The sequence below is a fragment of the Salmo salar genome, chromosome 01 (genome assembly GCF_965601325.2).
Source record: "Salmo salar chromosome 01, fSalSal1, whole genome shotgun sequence".
In the NCBI taxonomy this organism is placed as follows: domain Eukaryota; kingdom Metazoa; phylum Chordata; class Actinopteri; order Salmoniformes; family Salmonidae; genus Salmo; species Salmo salar.
Genome location: NC_138291.1, coordinates 182,240,935 through 182,261,732, shown reverse-complemented (window position 1 = coordinate 182,261,732; position 20,798 = coordinate 182,240,935). Strand labels below are relative to the sequence as shown.

Genomic DNA, 20,798 nt, shown 5'->3' with positions numbered 1-20,798 from the left:
CAGAGCAGCTGAGCGATAGGGAACACAGCCTGAGACATGACCGACTGGACTGACAGAGCAGCTGAGCGATAGGGAACACAGCCTGAGACATGACCGACTGGACTGACAGAGCAGCTGAGCGATAGGGAACACAGCCTGAGACATGACCGACTGGACTGACAGAGCAGCTGAGCGATAGGGAACACAGCCTGAGACATGACCGACTGGACTGACAGAGCAGCTGAGCGATAGGGAACACAGCCTGAAATATATATATTTTTATTTTTTCATTTAACCTTTATTTAACTCGGCAAGTCAGTTAAGAACAAATTATTATTTACAATGACGGCCTACCAAAAAGCAAAAGGTCTCCTGCGGGTACAGGGGGCCTGGGATTAAAAATACAAATAAATGTAATAAAAATATAGGACAAAACCCACATCACGACAAGAGAGACAACACAACACTACATAAAGAGAGACCTAAGACAACAACACAGCATGGCAGCAACACATGGCAACACAGCATGGTAGCAACACAACATGACAACACAGCATGGCAGCAACACATGACAACAACATGGTAGCAACACAACATGACAACAACATGGTAGCAACACAACATGACAACACAACATGGTAGCAACACAACGTGACAACAACATGGTAGCAACACAACATGACAACAACATGGTAGCAACACAACGTGACAACAACATGGTAGCAACACAACGTGACAACAACATGGTAGCAACACAACGTGACAACAACATGGTAGCAGCACAACGTGACAACAACATGGTAGCAACACAACGTGACAACAACATGGTAGCAACACAACGTGACAACAACATGGTAGCAACACAACGTGACAACAACATGGTAGCAGCACAACGTGACAACAACATGGTAGAAACACAACGTGACAACAACATGGTAGCAGCACAACGTGACAACAACATGGTAGCAACACAACGTGACAACAACATGGTAGCAGAGCAGCTGAACGTTACGGGACTGGTTGACAGGGAAATGTGTTCTCTCTGTCATTTTTTTATTTTCTCCTCACACTTTCTTTCTCGTGACCATGTCCTTTTGCCTTGGTTTGGTGGTTAATTCTGTGAAGAATGTCACGATCATATGACTGTGAAATCTTGTAGTTTCTCTCTCTCTCTCTCTCCGTGTCATAGCAGCCAAGTTCTCAAGCTTTCTTTCTATGCTTTGAATCTACCTGGTCATGAACACACACACACACACACACACACACACACACACACACACACACACACACACACACACACACACACACACAGACTTATTTATACAATGTTATTATTTGTTATTATTCTGGAACAACACAAACACATCATTATGTAAATACTTACATGGAATACTTCTGTATTCAGACACCACTACTCCACGATGTGTTTCTACTACTCCACGATGTGTTTCTACTACTCCACGATGTGTTTCTACTACTCCATGATGTGTTTCTACTACTCCACGATGTGTTTCTACTACTCCACGATGTGTTTCTACTACTCCATGATGTGTTTCTACTACTCCATGATGTGTTTCTACTACTCCATGATGTGTTTCTACTACTCCATGTTGTGTTTCTACTACTCCATGATGTGTTTCTACTACTCCATGATGTGTTTCTACTACTCCATGTTGTGTTTCTACTACTCCATGTTGTGTTTCTACTACTCCATGATGTGTTCTACTACTCCATGTGTTTCTACTACTCCATGATGTGTTTCTACTACTCCTTGTGTTTCTACTACTCCATGTTGTGTTTCTACTACTCCATGATGTGTTTCTACTACTCCATGATGTGTTTCTACTACTCCATCTTGTGTTTCTACTACTCCATCTTGTGTTTCTACTACTCCATGATGTGTTTCTACTACTCCTTGTGTTTCTACTACTCCATGTGTTTCTACTACTCCATGATGTGTTTCTACTACTCCATGTGTTTCTACTACTCCATGATGTGTTTCTACTACTCCACGATGTGTTTCTACTACTCCATGTTATGTTTCTACTACTCCATGTTGTGTTTCTACTACTCCATGTGTTTCTACTACTCCATGTTGTGTTTCTACTACTCCATGATGTGTTTCTACTACTCCATGTTGTGTTTCTACTACTCCATGATGTGTTTCTACTACTCCATGTTGTGTTTCTACTACTCCATGATGTGTTTCTACTACTCCATCTTGTGTTTCTACTACTCCATGTTGTGTTTCTAATACTCCATCTTGTGTTTCTACTACTCCTTGTGTTTCTAATACTCCATCTTGTGTTTCTACTACTCCACGATGTGTTTCTACTACTCCACGATGTGTTTCTACTACTCCATGTTGTGTTTCTAATACTCCATCTTGTGTTTCTACTACTCCATGATGTGTTTCTACTACTCCATGATGTGTTTCTACTACTCCTTGTGTTTCTACATTTACATTTAACATTTAAGTCATTTAGCAGACGCTCTTATCCAGAGCGACTTACAAATTGGTGCATTCACCTTATAATATCCAGTGGAACAACCACTTTACAATAGTGCATCTAAATCTTTTAGGGGGGGGGGGTTAGAAGGATTACTTTTTCTACTACTCCATGTGTTTCTACTACTCCATCTTGTGTTTCTACTACTCCATGATGTGTTTCTACTACTCCATGTGTTTCTACTACTCCATGTGTTTCTACTACTTCATGATGTGTTAATACTACTTCATGATTTGTTTCTACTACTCCATGATGTGTTTCTACTACTCCATCTTGTGTTTCTACTACTCCATGTTGTGTTTCTAATACTCCATCTTGTGTTTCTACTACTCCTTGTGTTTCTAATACTCCATCTTGTGTTTCTACTACTCCACGATGTGTTTCTACTACTCCATGATGTGTTTCTACTACTCCATGTTGTGTTTCTAATACTCCATCTTGTGTTTCTACGACTCCATGTGTTTCTACTACTCCATCTTGTGTTTCTACTACTCCATGTTGTGTTTCTAATACTCCATCTTGTGTTTCTACTACTCCTTGTGTTTCTAATACTCCATCTTGTGTTCTACTACTCCATGATGTGTTCTACTACTCCATGATGTGTTTCTACTACTTCATGATGTGTTTCTACTACTCCATGATGTGTTTCTACTACTCCATGTTGTGTTTCTAATACTCCATCTTGTGTTTCTACTACTCCATGATGTGTTTCTACTACTCCATGATGTGTTTCTACTACTCCTTGTGTTTCTACATTTACATTTAACATTTAAGTCATTTAGCAGACGCTCTTATCCAGAGCGACTTACAAATTGGTGCATTCACCTTATAATATCCAGTGGAACAACCACTTTACAATAGTGCATCTAAATCTTTTAGGGGGGGGGGGGGGTTAGAAGGATTACTTTTTCTACTACTCCATGTGTTTCTACTACTCCATCTTGTGTTTCTACTACTCCATGATGTGTTTCTACTACTTCATGATGTGTTTCTACTACTCCATGATGTGTTTCTACTACTCCATGATGTGTTAATACTACTTCATGATTTGTTTCTACTACTCCATGATGTGTTTCTACTACTCCATGATGTGTTTCTACTACTCCATGTGTTTCTACTACTCCATGATGTGTTAATACTACTTCATGATTTGTTTCTACTACTCCATGATGTGTTTCTACTACTCCATGTTGTGTTTCTACTACTCCATGTGTTTCTACTACTCCATCTTGTGTTTCTACTACTCCATGATGTGTTAATACTACTTCATGATTTGTTTCTACTACTCCATGATGTGTTTCTACTACTCCATGTTGTGTTTCTACTACTCCATGTGTTTCTACTACTCCATCTTGTGTTTCTACTACTCCATGATGTGTTCTACTACTCCATGATGTGTTTCTACTACTCCATGTTGTGTTTCTACTACTCCATGTGTTTCTACTACTCCATGTTGTGTTTCTACTACTCCATGTGTTTCTACTACTCCATGATGTGTTTCTACTACTTCATGATGTGTTTCTACTACTCCATGATGTGTTTCTACTACTCCACGATGTGTTTCTACTACTTCATGATGTGTTTCTACTACTCCATGATGTGTTTCTACTACTCCACGATGTGTTTCTACGACTCCATGTTGTGTTTCTACTACTCCATGTTGTGTTTCTACTACTCCATGATGTGTTTCTACTACTCCATGATGTGTTTCTACTACTTCATGATGTGTTTCTACTACTCCATGATGTGTTTCTACTACTCCATGATGTGTTTCTACTACTCCATGATGTGTTAATACTACTCCAAGATGGCAGCCAGGGCTGTCTTCTCTCATGCCCCACACCCTCTCCCCACTTTATTTGTTACTGCTAAGCATTGTTAGCGCTCTGCAGGCTAGGAGAGGAGGGTTGGGATGCAGAGAGGGAGGGGTGGGTGGGTAGCATTGTTCTCCTAGCCTGCTGTACCACTGAGCTTCCTAGATACTCCTCTCTCCTCAGCCCAGGGCTCAGTTCAGTGGAATGTCAGCTATGTGCCAGACCTCACCTCAGCACTGTCTGAGAGAGAGAGAGCGAGAGAGAGAGCGAGAGAGAGAGAGAGAGAGAGAGAGAGAGAGAGAGAGAAAGAGAAAGAGAGAGCGAGAGAGATAGAGAGAGAGAGAGAGAGAGAGAGAGAGAGCGAGAGAGAATTCCGGGGGAGGGGAGGGGTGTTGTGGTATCACAGGTGTGTTGTGTGCTCTGGCACCCTGCTGAAGGAAGAGAGGAGAAAGGGCTTCACTGTCATGGCAGATGGCTTCAGTTGTTGAACATTTCACTATGTTCATAACCCCTTGTGCATCCCACAGGGCTCTGGACCAAAGTAATGCACTGCATAGGGAATAGGGTGCCATTTGGGCTGCACACCTTGTTTGGAATTGCAACTGGAGTTTTATTCACCCGGCATGTTAACCTTCATCCTAAAAGAGGCCAAGTTGTTGTTGGTGTAAGTCACAGGCTTAACAATCTGTACCCCAACCAAAATCCCTGGACGAACAGAGATATCCGTACCATGTTTAGAGCCCGTACTGCAGCGTTCAATGTCAGCAGAACAAACCCAGATGACTTGGTGGCGTGCGAAAGCAGGTACGAGCTCCTCAAATCCATTATGGACGCAAAAAGACAATACAGACTCAAACTTGAATTGATGTTCGACAACTCAGACTCATGAGGCATTTAGCAATGCAGACTATCACAGACTACAATTGCAAATCCAGCTGTGTGGTGCCCATCGAAGCCTCCCTCCCAGATGAGCTTAACATATTCTATGCTTGCTTCGAGGCAGACAATACCGAACCATCCAGGAGGACTCTCGCTGCTCCGGACGACCGTGGGCTTTTGCTCTCCGAGGCTGACATGAGGAAAACTCTTATAAGAGTGAATACTCACAAAGCCGCTGGTCCAGATGGCATCCCTGGCTGCATCCTCAGAGTCTGTGCTGACCAGCTGGCAGGCATCTTCTCAGACATCTTTGACCTGTACCTATAGTCCACACCTGCTTCAAGGAGACTACAATTGTCTGTGTGCCCAAGAAAAACAAATGTGACATGCCTAAATGACTATCGCCCCCATCGCACTCACCCCCAATCATCATGAAGTGTTTCAAGAGTCTGGTTTTGGCTCACGTCAAGGCCAGCATGCCAGGCACACTGGACACACAATTTACTAAACGATCCACAGAAGGTACCATTTACGTCGCCATACACAGAGCCATAATATATCTGGACAAGAGGAACACCTACAGTGAGCTCCAACAGTATTGGGACAGTGACATATTTGTGTTGTTTTGGCTCTGTACTCCAGCACTTTGGATTTGATTAGTGATTTTCATCCATATCAGGTGAACCGTTTTGAAATTACAGCACTTCTTGTACATACTGTAGTCCCACCATTTTAGAGGACCAAAAGTATTGGGACAAATTCACTTACATTGCATTCGGAAAGTATTCAGACCCCTTGACTTTTTCCACATTTTGTTATGTTACAGTCTTATTCTAAAATGGATTAAATTTAAAAAAGCCTCAGCAATCTACACACAATAGCCCATAATGACATCACAATACCCCATAATGACATCACGATACCCCATAATGACAAAAGCGCTAACGTTTGTTTTGTGTGCAAATGTATTAAAAATAAAAAAACTGAAATACCTTATTTACTTAAGTAGTCAGACCCTTTGCTATGAGACTCGAAATTGAGCTCAGGTGCATCCTGTTTCCATTGATCATCCTTGAGATGTTTCTACAACTTGATTGGAGTCCACCTGTGGTAAATTCAATTGATTGGACATGATTTGGAAAGGCACCTGTCAATATAAGGTCCCACAGTTGACAGTGCATGTCAGAGCAAAAACCAAGCCATGAAGTTGAAGGAATTGTCCGTAGAACGCCGAGAGGATTGTGTTGAGGCAGAGATCCGTGGAAGGGTACCAAAACATTTCTGCGGTCCCCAAAAACACAGTGGGCTCCATCATTCTTAAATGGAAGAAGTTTGGAACCACCAAGACTCTTCCTAGAGCTGGCCACCCGGACAAATTGAGCAATCGGGGGAAAAGGGCCTTGGTCAGGGAGGTGACCAAGAACCCAATTGGTCACTCTGACAGAGCTCCAGAGTTCCTCTGTGGAGATGGGAGAAACTTCCAGAAGGACAACCATCCCTGCAGCACTCCACCAATCAGGTATTTTATTGTAGAGTGGCCAGACGGAAGCCACTCCTCAGTAAAAGGCACATGACAGCCCGCTTGGAGTTTACCAAAAGGCACCTAAAGGACTCTCAGACCATGAGAAACAAGATTATCTGGTTTGATTAAACCAAGATTGAACTCTTTGGCCTGAATGCCAAGCGTCACATCTGGAGGAAACCTGGCACCATCCCTACGGTGAAGCATGGTGGTGGCAGCATCATGCTATGGGGATGTTTTTCAGAGGCAGGGACTAAGAGACTAGTCAGGCTCAAGGGAAAGATGAACGGAGCAAAGCACAGAGATCCTTGATGAAAACCTTCTCCAGAGCGCTGAGGACCTCAGACTGGAGCGAAGGTTCACCTTCCAACAGGACAACAACCCTAAGCACACAGCCAAGACAATGCAGGAGTGGCTTTGGGACAAGTCTCTGAATGTCCTTGAGTGGCCCAGTCAGAGCCCGGACTTGAACCCGATCGAACATCTCTGGAAAGACCTGAAAATAGCTGTGCAGCGACGCTCCCCATCCAACCTGACAGAGCTTGAGAGGATCTGCAGAGAAGAATGGGAGAAACTCCCCAAATACAGGTGTGCCAAGCTTGTAGCGTCATACCCAAGAAGACTCAGTGCTGTAATCGCTGCAAAAGGTGCTGCAACAAAGGACTGAGTAAAGGGTCTGAATAGTTATGTATACGTGATATTTCAGTATTTAATTTTTTATAAATTGGCAAAAAAATCGAAACCTCTTGCTTTGTCATTTTGGGGTATTGTGTGTAAACAATTTAATACATTTTAGAATAAGGCTGTGACGTAACAGAATGTGGAAAAAGTCAAAGGGGGTCTGAATACTTTCCGAAGGCACTGTATGTGTATTAAAGTAGTCCAGAGTTTAGTATTTGGTCCCATAATCCTAGCACACAATGATTACATCAAGCTTGTGACTATAGAAATTTGCTGTTTGTTTTGGTTGTGTTTCAGATTATTTTGTGACCAATAGAAATTAATGGTAAATAATGTATTGTGTCGTTTTGGAGTCATTTTATTTGTAAATATGAATAGAATAGGTTTCAAAACATGTCAATATTAATATGGATAATCCTCAATGTATCGTGATGCAAATATCAGAACCCCCCCCCCAAAAAAATGCTAACCTTCCCTGTTGTTGTAATGGTGAGAGGTTTAGCATGTCTTGGGGGTATGATATAAAATGCTAACCTTCCCTGTTGTTGTAATGGTGAGAGGTTTAGCATGTCTTGGGGGTATGATATAAAATGCTAACCTTCCCTGTTATTGTAATGGTGAGAGGTTAGCATGTCTTGGGGGTATGATATAAAATGCTAACCTTCCCTGTTGTTGTAATGGTGAGAGGTTTAGCATGTCTTGGGGGTATGATATAAAATGCTAACCTCCCCTGTTATTGTAATGGTGAGAGGTTAGCATGTCTTGGGGTTATGATATAAAATGCTAACCTTCCCTGTTATTGTAATGGTGAGAGGTTTAGCATGTCTTGGGGGTATGATATAATATGCTAACCTTCCCTGTTGTTGTAATGGTGAGAGGTTTAGCATGTCTTGGGGTTATGATATAAAATGCTAACCTTCCCTGTTGTTGTAATGGTGAGAGGTTAGCATGTCTTGGGGTTATGATATCAAATGCTAACCTTCCCTGTTATTGTAATGGTGAGAGGTTAGCATGTCTTGGGGTTATGATATAAAATGCTAACCTTCCCTGTTGTTGTAATGGTGAGAGGTTAGCATGTCTTGGGGTTATGATATAAAATGCTAACCTCCCCTGTTATTGTAATGGTGAGAGGTTAGCATGTCTTGGGGGTATGATATAAAATGCTAACCTTCCCTGTTGTTGTAATGGTGAGAGGTTAGCATGTCTTGGGGTTATGATATAAAATGCTAACCTCCCCTGTTATTGTAATGGTGAGAGGTTAGCATGTCTTGGGGGTATGATATAAAATGCTAACCTCCCCTGTTATTGTAATGGTGAGAGGTTAGCATGTCTTGGGGCTATGATATAAAATGCTAACATTCCCTGTTGTTGTAATGGTGAGAGGTTAGCATGTCTTGGGGCTATGATATAAAATGCTAACATTCCCTGTTGTTGTAATGGTGAGAGGTTAGCATGTCTTGGGGGTATGATATAAAATGCTAACCTCCCCTGTTATTGTAATGGTGAGAGGTTAGCATGTCTTGGGGCTATGATATAAAATGCTAACATTCCCTGTTGTTGTAATGGTGAGAGGTTTAGCATGTCTTGGGGGTATGATTTTTGTGCGTCTGTAACTTTTTAACTCATCATTATTCACAATTCATTCAGGACTATCCTTAACCTCTATGGGCTAGGTGGGACGCTTACTCAACAGCCAGTTGAATCCTGTGGCGCGTTATTCAAATACCTTAGATATGCTATTACTTCAATTTTTCAAAAATATGACTATTTTACACAATTTTAAAGATAAGACTCTCGTTAATCTAACCACACTGTCCGATTTCAAAAAGGCTTTACAACGAAAGCAAAACATTAGATTATGTCAGCAGAGTACCCAGCCAGAAATACTCAGACACCCATTTTTCAAGCTAGCATATAATGTCACATAAACCCAAACCACAGCTAAATGTAGCACTAACCTTTGATGATCTTCATCAGATGACAACCCTAGGACATTATGTTATACAATACATGCATGTTTTGTTCAATCGAGTTCATATTTATATCAAAAACCAGCTTTTTACATTAGCATGTGACTAGCATGTGACTAGCATTCCCACCGAACACTGCCGGTGAATTTACTAAATTACTCACGATAAACGTTCACAAAAAGCATAACAATTATTTTAAGAATTATAGATACAGAACTCCTCTATGCACTCGATATGTCCGATTTTAAAATAGCTTTTCGGTGAAAGCACATTTTGTAATATTCTCAGTAGATAGCCCGGCATCACAGGGCTAGCTATTTAGACACCCAGCAAGTTTAGCACTCATCAAAGTCAGATTTACTATAAGAAAATTGTTATTACCTTTGTTGTCTTCGTCAGAATGCACTCCCAGGACTTCTACTTCAATAACAAATGTTGGTTTGGTCCAAAATAATCCATCGTTATATCCAAACAGCGGCGTTTTGTTTGTGCGTTCTAGACACTATCCTAAAGGGTAAATAAGGGTGGCGAGCATGGCGCAATTCGTGACAAAAAAATTCTAAATATTCCATTACCGTACTTCGAAGCATGTCAACCGCTGTTTAAAATCTATTTTTATGCCATTTTTCTCATAAAAAAGCGATAATATTCCGACCGGGAATCTGCTTTTAGGTAAACAGACAAAGGAAAAGAAAGCATTCGGTCGAAGCGGGCACGCGCCTAAGCCCATAGTACTCTGAGTGGCCACTTGCCAAAAGCGATAAAGTGTTTCAGCCAGAGCCTGCCTCGATATCGTTCAGCTTTTTCCCGGGCTCTGAGACCCTATGGAAGCCGTAGGAAGTGTCACGTTATTGCACAGATCCTGAGTCTTCAATAAAAAGAGCCAAGATGAAACACTACTTCTCAGACAGGCCACTTCCTGCTTGAAATCTTCTCAGGTTTTGGCCTGCCATATGAGTTCTGTTATACTCACAGACACCATTCAAACAGTTTTAGAAACTTTAGGGTGTTTTCTATCCAAAGCCAATAATTATATGCATATTCTAGTTACTGGGCAGGAGTAGTAACCAGATTAAATCGGGTACGTTTTTTATCCAGCCGTGTCAATACTGCCCCCTAGCCCTAACAGGTTAATCATGGTAGCATCCACATTAATGCCTTGAAAATGGCAGCTCTAGCCTTTAGCTCGGTGCAGATGTTGCCTGTAGTCCATGGCTTCTGGTTGGGAAATGTAAGTACGGTCACGGTGGGGACGACGTCGTCGATGCACTTATTGATGAAGCCGGTGACTGAGATGGTGTACTCCTCAATGTCATTGTCATTAGAACATATTCCAGTCTGTGCTAGCAAAACAGTCCTGTAGCGTAGCATCCGCGTCATCTGACCACTTCCGTACTGAGCGAGTCACTGGTACTTCCTGCTTTAGTTTAGTCAGGAGGATGGAATTATGGTCAGATTTGCCAAATGGAGGGAGAGGGAGAGCTTTGTATGCCAAATGGAGGGTGAGGGAGAGCTTTGTATGCCAAATGGAGGGTGAGGGAGAGCTTTGTATGCCAAATGGAGGGTGAGGGAGAGCTTTGTATGCCAAATGGAGGGTGAGGGAGAGCTTTGTATGCATCTCTGTGTGTGGAGTAAAGGTGTTCTAGAGTTTTTTTTTCTCTGGTTGCACATTTAACATGCTGGTAGAAATGAGGTAAAACGGATTTAAGTTTGCCTGCATTAAAGTCCCCGGCCACTAGGAGCGCCCCTTCTGGATGAGCATTTTCTTGTTTGCTTATGGCCTTTTACAGCTCGTTGAGTGCGATCTTAGTGCCAGCGTCCGTTTGTAGTGGTAAATAGACAGCTACGAATAATATAGATGAGAACTCTCTTGGTAGATGGTGTGGTCTATAGCTTATCATGAAGTATTCTACCTCAGGCGAGCAATACCTCGGGACTTCTTTAATATTAGACATCGCACACCAACAGTTATTGACAAATAGACACACATTACAGTTTTTAATGTCCCGTTGGTAGGGTAATGGGGTAGGGTTGGGTATAGGATACAGACCCGGTGTAGGGGATAGGGCTGGGTATAGGATACAGACCCAGTTTTGGGGGTAGGGCTGGGTATAGGATACAGACCTAGCTTAGGGTGTAGGATTGGGTATAGGAAACAGACCCGGTTTAGGGGGTAGGGCTGGGTATAGGATACAGACCCGGTTTAGGGGATAGGGCTGGGTATAGGATACAGACCCAGTTTTGGGGGTAGGGCTGGGTATAGGATACAGACCCGGTTTAGGGGGTAGGGCTGGGTATAGGATACAGACCCGGTTTAGGGGGTAGGGCTGGGTATAGGATACAGACCCGGTTTAGGGGGTAGGTCTGGGTATAGGATACAGACCCGGTTTTAGGGGGTAGGGCTGGATACTGAGAATGCACAGGCGGTCAATCATAGAAGACATTCTATAGGTTTATAGGCATCCTTGAAGAGGTTTTTGAATGAGATGACTGTGTCTGCATCTTGTATGTGTGGCGGGAGTGCATTCCAGCCTGGGTGCAGAGCAGCTGAAGGCCCGGCTACCCATGGTGGAGTGACGGAATGGGAGGGAGACAAGGAGACCAGCAGAGGAGGAGCAAGGGAAATGGTTGTCTGTTGTTCCTGGTTGGGTTTCAGTTTACTCTTCTTTATTACCCCCCATCCAATATTAAAAGGAAACCAACACCATGCTCGGCCGTGCCATCGCAACCCGAGTTACCAGTTCCTGTTACTTCCTGCTTCTACAGAGCACAGGCCTGGTAGTTGCTACTAGTTTGCCCAGCTCGTAGAGCTGTGGTCAGAAGTAGTGTACCAATTTGACCAGCACATAGAGCTGTGGTCAGAAGTAGTGTACCAATTTGACCAGCACATAGAGCTGTGGTCAGAAGTAGTGTACCAGTTTGACCAGCACAAAGAGCTGTGGTCAGAAGTAGTGTACCAGTTTGACCAGCCCATAGAGCTATGGTCAGAAGTAGTGTACCAGTTTGACCAGCCCAAAGAGCTGTGGTCAGAGGTAGTGCACTATATAGGGACCAGTTTGCCATTTGGGACACCCACAATGTTGTAGTGCTGACCCAGTGTTGTAGGGCTGACCCAGTGTTGTAGGGCTGACCCAATGTTGTAGCTCTCAGGTGATGTTTCATTCTGGATCCATACTTGGTGATGTAATAACCTTTGATCTGATTTCTATGAGCTAGTTGTTGATAATAGCTAGTTATTGATAATAGCTAGTTTTTGATAATAGCTAGTTGTTGATAATAGCTAGTTGTTGATAGTATCTAGTTGTTGATAATAGCTAGTTGTTGATAGTATCTAGTTGTTGATAATATCTAGTTGTTGATAATAGCTAGTTGTTGAGAGTATCTAGTTGTTGATAATAGCTAGTTGTTGATAGTATCTAGTTGTTGATAATAGCTAGTTGTTGAGAGTATCTAGTTGTTGATAATAGCTAGTTGTTGATAGTATCTAGTTGTTGATAGTATCTAGCTTTTGATATTAGCTAGTTGTTTATAATAGCTAGTTGTTGATAATAGCTAGTTTTTGATAATAGCTAGTTGTTGATATTAGCTAGTTGTTGATAGTAGCTAGTTGTTGATAGCATCTAGTTTTTATTAATAGCTAGTTGTAGCTAATAGCTAGTTGTTGATATTAGCTAGTTGTTGATAGTAGCTAGTTGTTGATAATATCTAGTTGAGAGTATCTAGTTGTTGATAGTATCTAGTTGTTGATAGTATCTAGTTGTTGATAGTATCTAGTTTTTGATAATATCTAGTTGAGAGTATCTAGTTGTTGATAGTATCTAGTTGTTGATAGTATCTAGTTTTTGATAATATCTAGTTGAGAGTATTTAGTTGTTGATAGTATCTAGTTGTTGATAGTATCCCGTTGATAATAGCTAGTTGTTGATAGTATCTAGTTGTTGATAATAGCTAGTTGTTTATAATAGCTAGTTGTTGATAGTATATAGTTGTTGATAGTAGATAGTTGTTGATAGTAGATAGTTGTTGATAATAGGTAGTTGTTGATAGTATCTAGTTGTTGATAGTAGCTAGTTGTTGATAATAGCTAGTTGTAGCTAATAGCTAGTTGTTGATAATAGCTAGTTTTTGATAATAGCTAGTTGTTGATATTAGCTAGTTGTTGATAGTAGCTAGTTGTTGATAGTATCTAGTTGTTGATAATAGCTAGTTGTAGCTAATAGCTAGTTGTTAATAATAGCTAGTTGTTGATAATAGCTAGTTGTTGATATTAGCTAGTTGTTGATAGTATCTAGTTTTTGATAATAGCTAGTTGTTGATAATATCTAGTTGTTGATAATAGCCAGTTGTTGATATTAGCTAGTTGTTGATAATTATGTATCTAGTTGTTGATAGTATCTAGTTGTTGATAATACTGTAGCTAGTTGTTGATAGTATCTAGTTGTTGATAGTATCTAGTTGCTGATTTTAGCTAGTTGTTGATAATAGCTAGTTGATAGTATCTAGTTGTTGATAATACTGTAGCTAGTTGTTGATAGTATCTAGTTGTTGATAATAGCTAGTTGTTTATAATAGCTAGTTGTTGATAGTATCTAGTTGATAGTATCTAGTTGATAGTATCTAGTTGTTGATAATAGCTAGTTGTGGATAATACTGTAGCTAGTTGTTGATAGTAGCTAGTTGCTGGTATTAGCTAGTTGTTGATAATAGCTAGTTGTTGATAGTATCTAGTTGTTGATAATAGCTAGTTGTTGATAGTATCTAGTTGTTGATAGTATCTAGTTGTTGATAATAGCTAGTTGTGGATATTAGCTAGTTGTTGATATTAGCTAGTTGTTGATATTAGCTAGTTGTTGATAGTATCTAGTTGTTGATAATAGCTAGTTGTAGCTAATAGCTAGTTGTTGATAGTAGCTAGTTGTTGATATTAGCTAGTTGTTGATAATAGCTAGTTGTTGATATTAGCTAGTTGTTGATAGTATCTAGTTGTTGATAATAGCTAGTTGTTGATAATAGCTAGTTGTTGATAATAGCTAGTTGTTGATAATAGCTAGTTGTTGATAGTATCTAGTTGTTGATAATAGCTAGTTGTTGATAATAGCTAGTTGATGATAATAGCTAGTTGTTGATAATACTGTAGCTAGTTGTTGATAGTATCTAGTTGTTGATAGTATCTAGTTGTTGATAATAGCTAGTTGTTGATAATAGCTAGTTGTTGATATTAGCTAGTTGTTGATAGTAGCTAGTTGTTGATAGTGTCTAGTTGCTGACATTAGCTAGCTGGGTCTGGTTGTTGATAACATATCCTGCGAAGGACCGCCCAGGTAGCACATTTAGTTCCTTGGTAGTTGTGGTAACGTACGTTTTTTCTCTCCATTGGTTCTGGGAACAAAGCCTTAAGTTTCCTGACCGGTTTAACTGAATGTTTTTAAAAGTGCTGAGAACGGAAGTGAACATTTTTCCTGTTCAGGGAACATACATTTTTATGTTGCAGGGAGGTTCTGAGAACATTTTAGGTTATTTGGAGTAATTTTCCTTTAATTGAACGTTTCAATAAATTCTTATAATACTGCTAGCTGAGTTTGGGTTAAGAGTTTGGAGGTTTTTTAATACCTTTCTTAAAACTTTAACTGAACATTTTAGTAAGACTGCTAGCTTAGGTTAACTGTTTTGAACTTCAAGTTCAGATAGGATATATGGAAATTAATTTGCTTAGGCATTAATCAATTTTTTTTTATTGTAGCACAGCATCATTAAGATTTGAACCTATGATCTTCTGTTTCTTGGCAGATGGAGTTAGACCACTGCACCACCAGGATGGAGCTAGCATGCCTGGTCTATTTTACTCTTAAAAAGCTGTTAATTTTAGTCTATTCAAACAGACCCCATTTCAAAGTAAACAAGCAGTCATTAAGATCAGGTGTGGCCAATTATTGAGAGTGGCCAACACACCTGAACACACTTAACAAGATAGAGGATAGAGATAGTTTTGTTGACGCTGAGAACAGAATGTATGTTTTTCAATAACATTCTTAGAATGTTTTTTGAACGTTACTAATGTTTTCTTTTTTTTTTTCTTTTTTTAATGAAAAATGTTGTTAATGTTCTGAGAGCATGACTTTAAATAGAACCATGAGGAAACCTGCAGAAAACCCATTGAAATTCCCACAGAAGAATGTTGTTTTTTAATGTTCTCTGAAGTATTTGAGAACATTCCCAATGTTCTTAATGTTATGAGAATATTACTTTAAATAGAACCATGAGGAAACCTGATGGAATCATTATGCTGAAGTATTGAAATATCTTAACGTTTCTTAACGTTCTCTGAAGTATTTGAGAACATTCCCAATGTTCTCAATGTTATGAGAATATTACTTTAAATAGAACCATGAGGAAACCTGATGGAATCATTATGCTGAAGTATTGAAATATCTTAACGTTTCTTAACGTTCTCTGAAGTATTTGAGAACATTCCCAATGTTCTTAATGTTATGAGAATATTACTTTAAATAGAACCATGAGGAAACCTGATGGAATCATTATGCTGAAGTATTGAAATATCTTAACGTTTCTTAACGTTCTCTGAAGTATTTGAGAACCTTCCCAATGCCAAAACAGTTGGAGAACGTAACTAGCCATGTTTGAACTTTTTAGGACATTTTCTGTTAAAGTAATGAAATACCAAGAAAATGACTTTATTTTGTCAAGTTACTTAATGTTCCAACTATCCTGCACCTTTCCCAGAACGTTGTGGGAAGGTTGAATGCCAATTAACCATGGCTGTAAGAAACATATGGTTCTCAGAACGTTGTGTGCTAGCTGTGTGTTGACATCATGTTCTGTCTACATCCCAGCAGAGATCACTATACCATATGACTAGACAGAGAGACATCCCTATCTCCTCACCCTCTCAGATACCTGGTACTCCATCCCAAATGGCACCCTATTCCCTACGGGCTCTGGTCAAAAGTAGTGCACTACCCTATGGGCTTTGGTCAAAAGTAGTGCACTGTAGGCTATAGGGAATAGGGTGCAATTTGAGACGGAGTACTAGTCCTTTACCCTGGATACGATACGACAGACAGCAGACGCTTGTTGGATCTGTTTGTGCTTTATGATCCACATAAATAAACTGGGCCCGGTGTCCGCATAACGATAGAATTTACGGTTACGGAGTGTTTTAACGATACGTCTTTTCTACAACGACCGAAGATGTAACGTGCGTTTCCCAAAACACTATGCAGACAGAGAGAGAGAGAGAGCGGTCGCTAAGTGCGTCGTTGAGGCATAGTGTCGATACTGATATGATCGTAATAAAGGGAGCGCTGCTCTCAGATCTGCTTTCTCCATTCAAACCCCTCTTACTTTAACATTAGAATTATTTCACAATACTGATGAAGGATCAGCTCCTCGAAGACATATTACCACCTACCGCTGCTAATATTGAGGCGACTTATTCTAATTCTTACCCAATATAAATGCACTAAATCCCAAATTTGCCACATCATTGGGCACGTTAGGCTACACATCATGAAATATAGTGAGATAAATTACAGACCGTAGCCTACAAGTAGTAAAATAGAACTGAATTGACCTTTCTCTAAGCCCCGTTACTGTTGCAACCCAACTCCCCAATCATCCACAGGTGAAATAACCTCACAATGATTTCAAACTGTGTTTAATAATACATCAAGACACAGACTACCCCCTTACTAATCAGGAACGTCTTGGTTATGTTGCGGCGGACTGTCATTATCACTGCTTCACGACAACCTGGTAAAATTGTGTTTGTGGTGTAGCTAGCCACTGAATGGCTCTAAATTCACTGTCAGCATGCAGTCAAAGCTGTAACCACTTTTTGAGCTAACTAGCACTCTCAAATCGTATCCTGATGTCGACAGCAGATGGGAGTTGTATTCATAACATGGCTAACATACATTTTGAGAAAACAAGTTATATTAGGTGGCTAGCTAGCATTGGGCAATGTTTGGTGGTCAATGAGACCAAGAGCTAGCTAACAAGCTGAGATAGCAATTAATGTAACAAAAGTATAATTTCGGATTAGAAAATACTCCATCAACAGGCTCTGCATTTCAGGAATCACAGTAACAAGTCCTCCTGTTCTATTATTTAGCCATTTAAACATGTATTTTTTGGTAGAAAATGCTCAGTTTTTGACATAGCCCTCACTGGCTTTCAGCATCACTCCATCAAGGGAAATATAGTACTCTTTCGAACAAAGATATCTACATATATTTCAGGATGTTGTGTATCTCTGGAAATAATCAGAATTCATGTAAACATTACTCTTTTGAAAACATAGCTTGTCCCAATAAGTGATCTCTTGGCACAATTTACCTCGGTTATGTGGTAAATTGAGCCACGGGACAGGGTACATTAATCCGCCTAGACATTTCTGTACTGAATGAAATATTAAAATACTAACTTTTTAAAAACCATATCTATCTTTATTTCCCATAAAAATAAAAAGATTCGCACACTCCATATTTATAACCTCCTAGTAATTTATTGGGTAAAAAAAAATATATTTTTTTTATTTTATATATATATATATATATATATATAAATAAAATATATATAAAATATATATATATTTTATTTTTTTATATATATATATATTTTTTTTTGTTGCATAACTGTGCCTGAGACGTTGGTGTTTTTTTACCCAATAAATGACTGGGAGGTTATAAATATGGAGTGTACGACTCTCTCTGTTTTTATAGCTTCCACTTTATTCAGCGTTAGTCAGCACCTTGACACAAAATCATTTTCTCTGCGTGTGCTTTTTAATAGACTATTATCTCTGTTTCCCACAATTCAACACAATCACAATAGTTTTGTTTATATATATATATATATATATTAAGCATCTTTTAACACAGGCTTAACACCTAACAAACACGTTGTACTTTAAAAAAAAAAAAATACTTTTAACATAGGCCAGAGCCTGTTGTTACCTCATATCCCAGCGATAATGACTTGCATTACCCCTGAGAAGAAACACTTCAATTTGCTCAACTTGCCATTGGCTCAATCATAGGCTCATCTTACCCCATGGCTATTGGCTCATCTTACCCCATGGCCATTGGCTCATCTTACCCCAAGGCCATTGGCTCATCTTACCCCAAGGCCATTGGCTCATCTTACCCCAAGGCCATTGGCTCAACTTACCCCAAGGCCATTGGCTCATCTTACCCCAAGGCCATTGGCTCATCTTACCCCAAGGCCATTGGCTCATCTTACCCCAAGGCCATTGGCTCAACTTACCCCAAGGCCATTGGCTCATCTTACCCCAAGGCCATTGGCTCAACTTACCCCATGGCCATTGGCTCAACTTACCCCATGGCCATTGGCTCAACTTACCCCAGGGCCATTGGCTCAACTTACCCCAAGGCCATTGGCTCATCTTACCCCAAGGCCATTGGCTCATCTTACTCCAAGGCCATTGGCTCATCTTACCCCAGGGCCATTGGCTCATCTTACCCCAAGGTAAACATTTTGACCATATTGATGGGAGACCCTGTTACAGAGGAGTGTAAATGCTTTTTTTTAGGCTGGGTCGTGTTGTTATATTGTATTGTTGTATGTTTTAGTTCTATAATGTATTGATTGTTGCTGCCTTCTTGTCCAGGTCTCCCTTGAAAAAGACACTCTGGCTCTCAATGGGCTTTTCCTGGTTAAATAAAGGTTAAGTAAATAAATATTATCCCACACAAATACAAGGATGCACTTTCATGCTAGGTTTAAGACCTCATATTGAAGCTTATAGAGACCCCCAGCTGATGTATAGAACAATATTAAAATGATCTACTTTGGTTTAAATACAACCATCATGAAACCTCTTAACACAAATATAATTTGACTTTGTGAAAATCTGTTTTTGGGGACCTAACTTGCTTACCTCTTTTTCCATGTGGTTTCTTCCTTCACAGACTCCATGACATGATGACCTCTTGCAAAATATTTGGTCAAATTCTTAATTTTGTGTAGGGATTTCCTAGAAACAAGAGTGGCTCAACCATTGGATCAACTTATCCCGCTCTCCCCTACTGTGGTACAGCCTTATGGCCTCTCTGTCTGATGTGTTCAAACGGTATCTTTCTGTACGTAGAGATACAGACCTGACTCAGCTGCGGCTCGCCTTTCAAGCTTGGTTTGTGTGTGTGTGTGTGTGTCTTTCAGCAGCACTTGTTAATTGGAGTGTTATGCAGCGTTTGTTTGGTCAGTGGTATCAGGTTACTGATGAAGGGGCCAGGCCAGCTTCAATAATAGATCTCACAGACAATGGAGCGCATGCATCCCAACCCTTGCCTCCCACAGCCCTGCCCCCGAGCCTCCCACAGCCCTGCCCCCTAGTCTCCCACAGCCCTGCCCCCTTACCTCCCACAGCCCTGCCCCCTAGTCTCCCACAGCCCTGCCCCCTTACCTCCCACAGCCCTGCCCCCGAGCCTCCCACAGCCCTGCCCCCTTACCTCCCACAGCCCTGCCCCCTTACCTCCCACAGCCCTGCCCCCTAGTCTCCCACAGCCCTGCCCCCTTTACTCCCACAGCCCTGCCCCCTTACCTCCCACAGCCCTGCCCCCTTGCCTCCCACAGCCCTGCCCCCTTGCCTCCCACAGCCCTGCCCCCTTACCTCCCACAGCCCTGCCCCCTAGTCTCCCACAGCCCTGCCCCCTTGACTCCCACAGCCCTGCCCCCTTTCCTCCCACTGCCCTGCCCCCTTGCCTCCCACAGCCCTGCCCCCCTGCCCCCTTGCCTCCCACAGCCCTGCCCCCTAGTCTCCCAGTCTCCAGCCTCCCCCTCTCTCCCTCACCCCTCTCTGTGATGTGGTTGCTATGTATTTTTCCTACCATCAGAACAACATAATTTTTTCTTTCCGCTGAATGCAGCTTGTTTATCGTAAGTAAACATTTTTATGTATGTATGGACAACAGACCATATTCTCTCTGTTCTCTCTTTCCTCCGTCAATCTGTCTTCAACACATCATCATCCACTAGACCTGTGCGCATGAACACATCCTCCCTCCCCCTCTTTTATCCCTCCTCCTATTCTGTGGTCTCTCTCTCTCTCTCTCTCTCTCTCTCTCTCTCTCTCCGCTCTCTCTCTCTCTCTCTCTCTCTCTCTCTCTCTCTCGCTCTCTCTCTCTTTTTCGCTCTCTCTCTCTCTCTCTCTCTCTCTCTCTCTCTCTCTCGCTCTCTCTCTCTCTCTCTCGCTCTCTCTCTCTCCAACACACTGTTCCACTTGCTTATCTAGTGCTTTGTCTCTCTCACTCTTCTTCTCTTGGTCCTGAAAACCTGTCTTTTATTTCACTCTTTTCTCTTCTCTCTGTTCTTCTATCCTTCCTCTTTGAATATCTATTATGCTGTATTACTGAGGACTAGACTGACCAATGACTTTCAGGTATAGTACCGTACCACTAGCTGT

The 20,798-nt window shown here is 41.1% G+C and overlaps 1 protein-coding gene across 4 annotated transcripts in view; it reads left to right on the top strand.

Annotated features, from left to right (window-relative positions):
* LOC106572778 (polypyrimidine tract-binding protein 3) overlaps positions 1-20,798 on the top strand; it is a 135,556-nt gene that overhangs the window by 15,101 nt on the left and 99,657 nt on the right. Inside the window, exon 1 of one of the 4 annotated variants that reach the window (XM_082957036.1) lies at positions 20,602-20,774. The exons of 2 other annotated variants lie outside the window; for them this stretch is intronic. The gene's annotated coding sequence lies outside the window, so the exon portion shown is untranslated. Of the gene's footprint in view, positions 1-20,601; positions 20,775-20,798 lie in introns of those variants that run through there. One more of the 4 variants, XM_082957044.1, reaches the window with a different exon arrangement.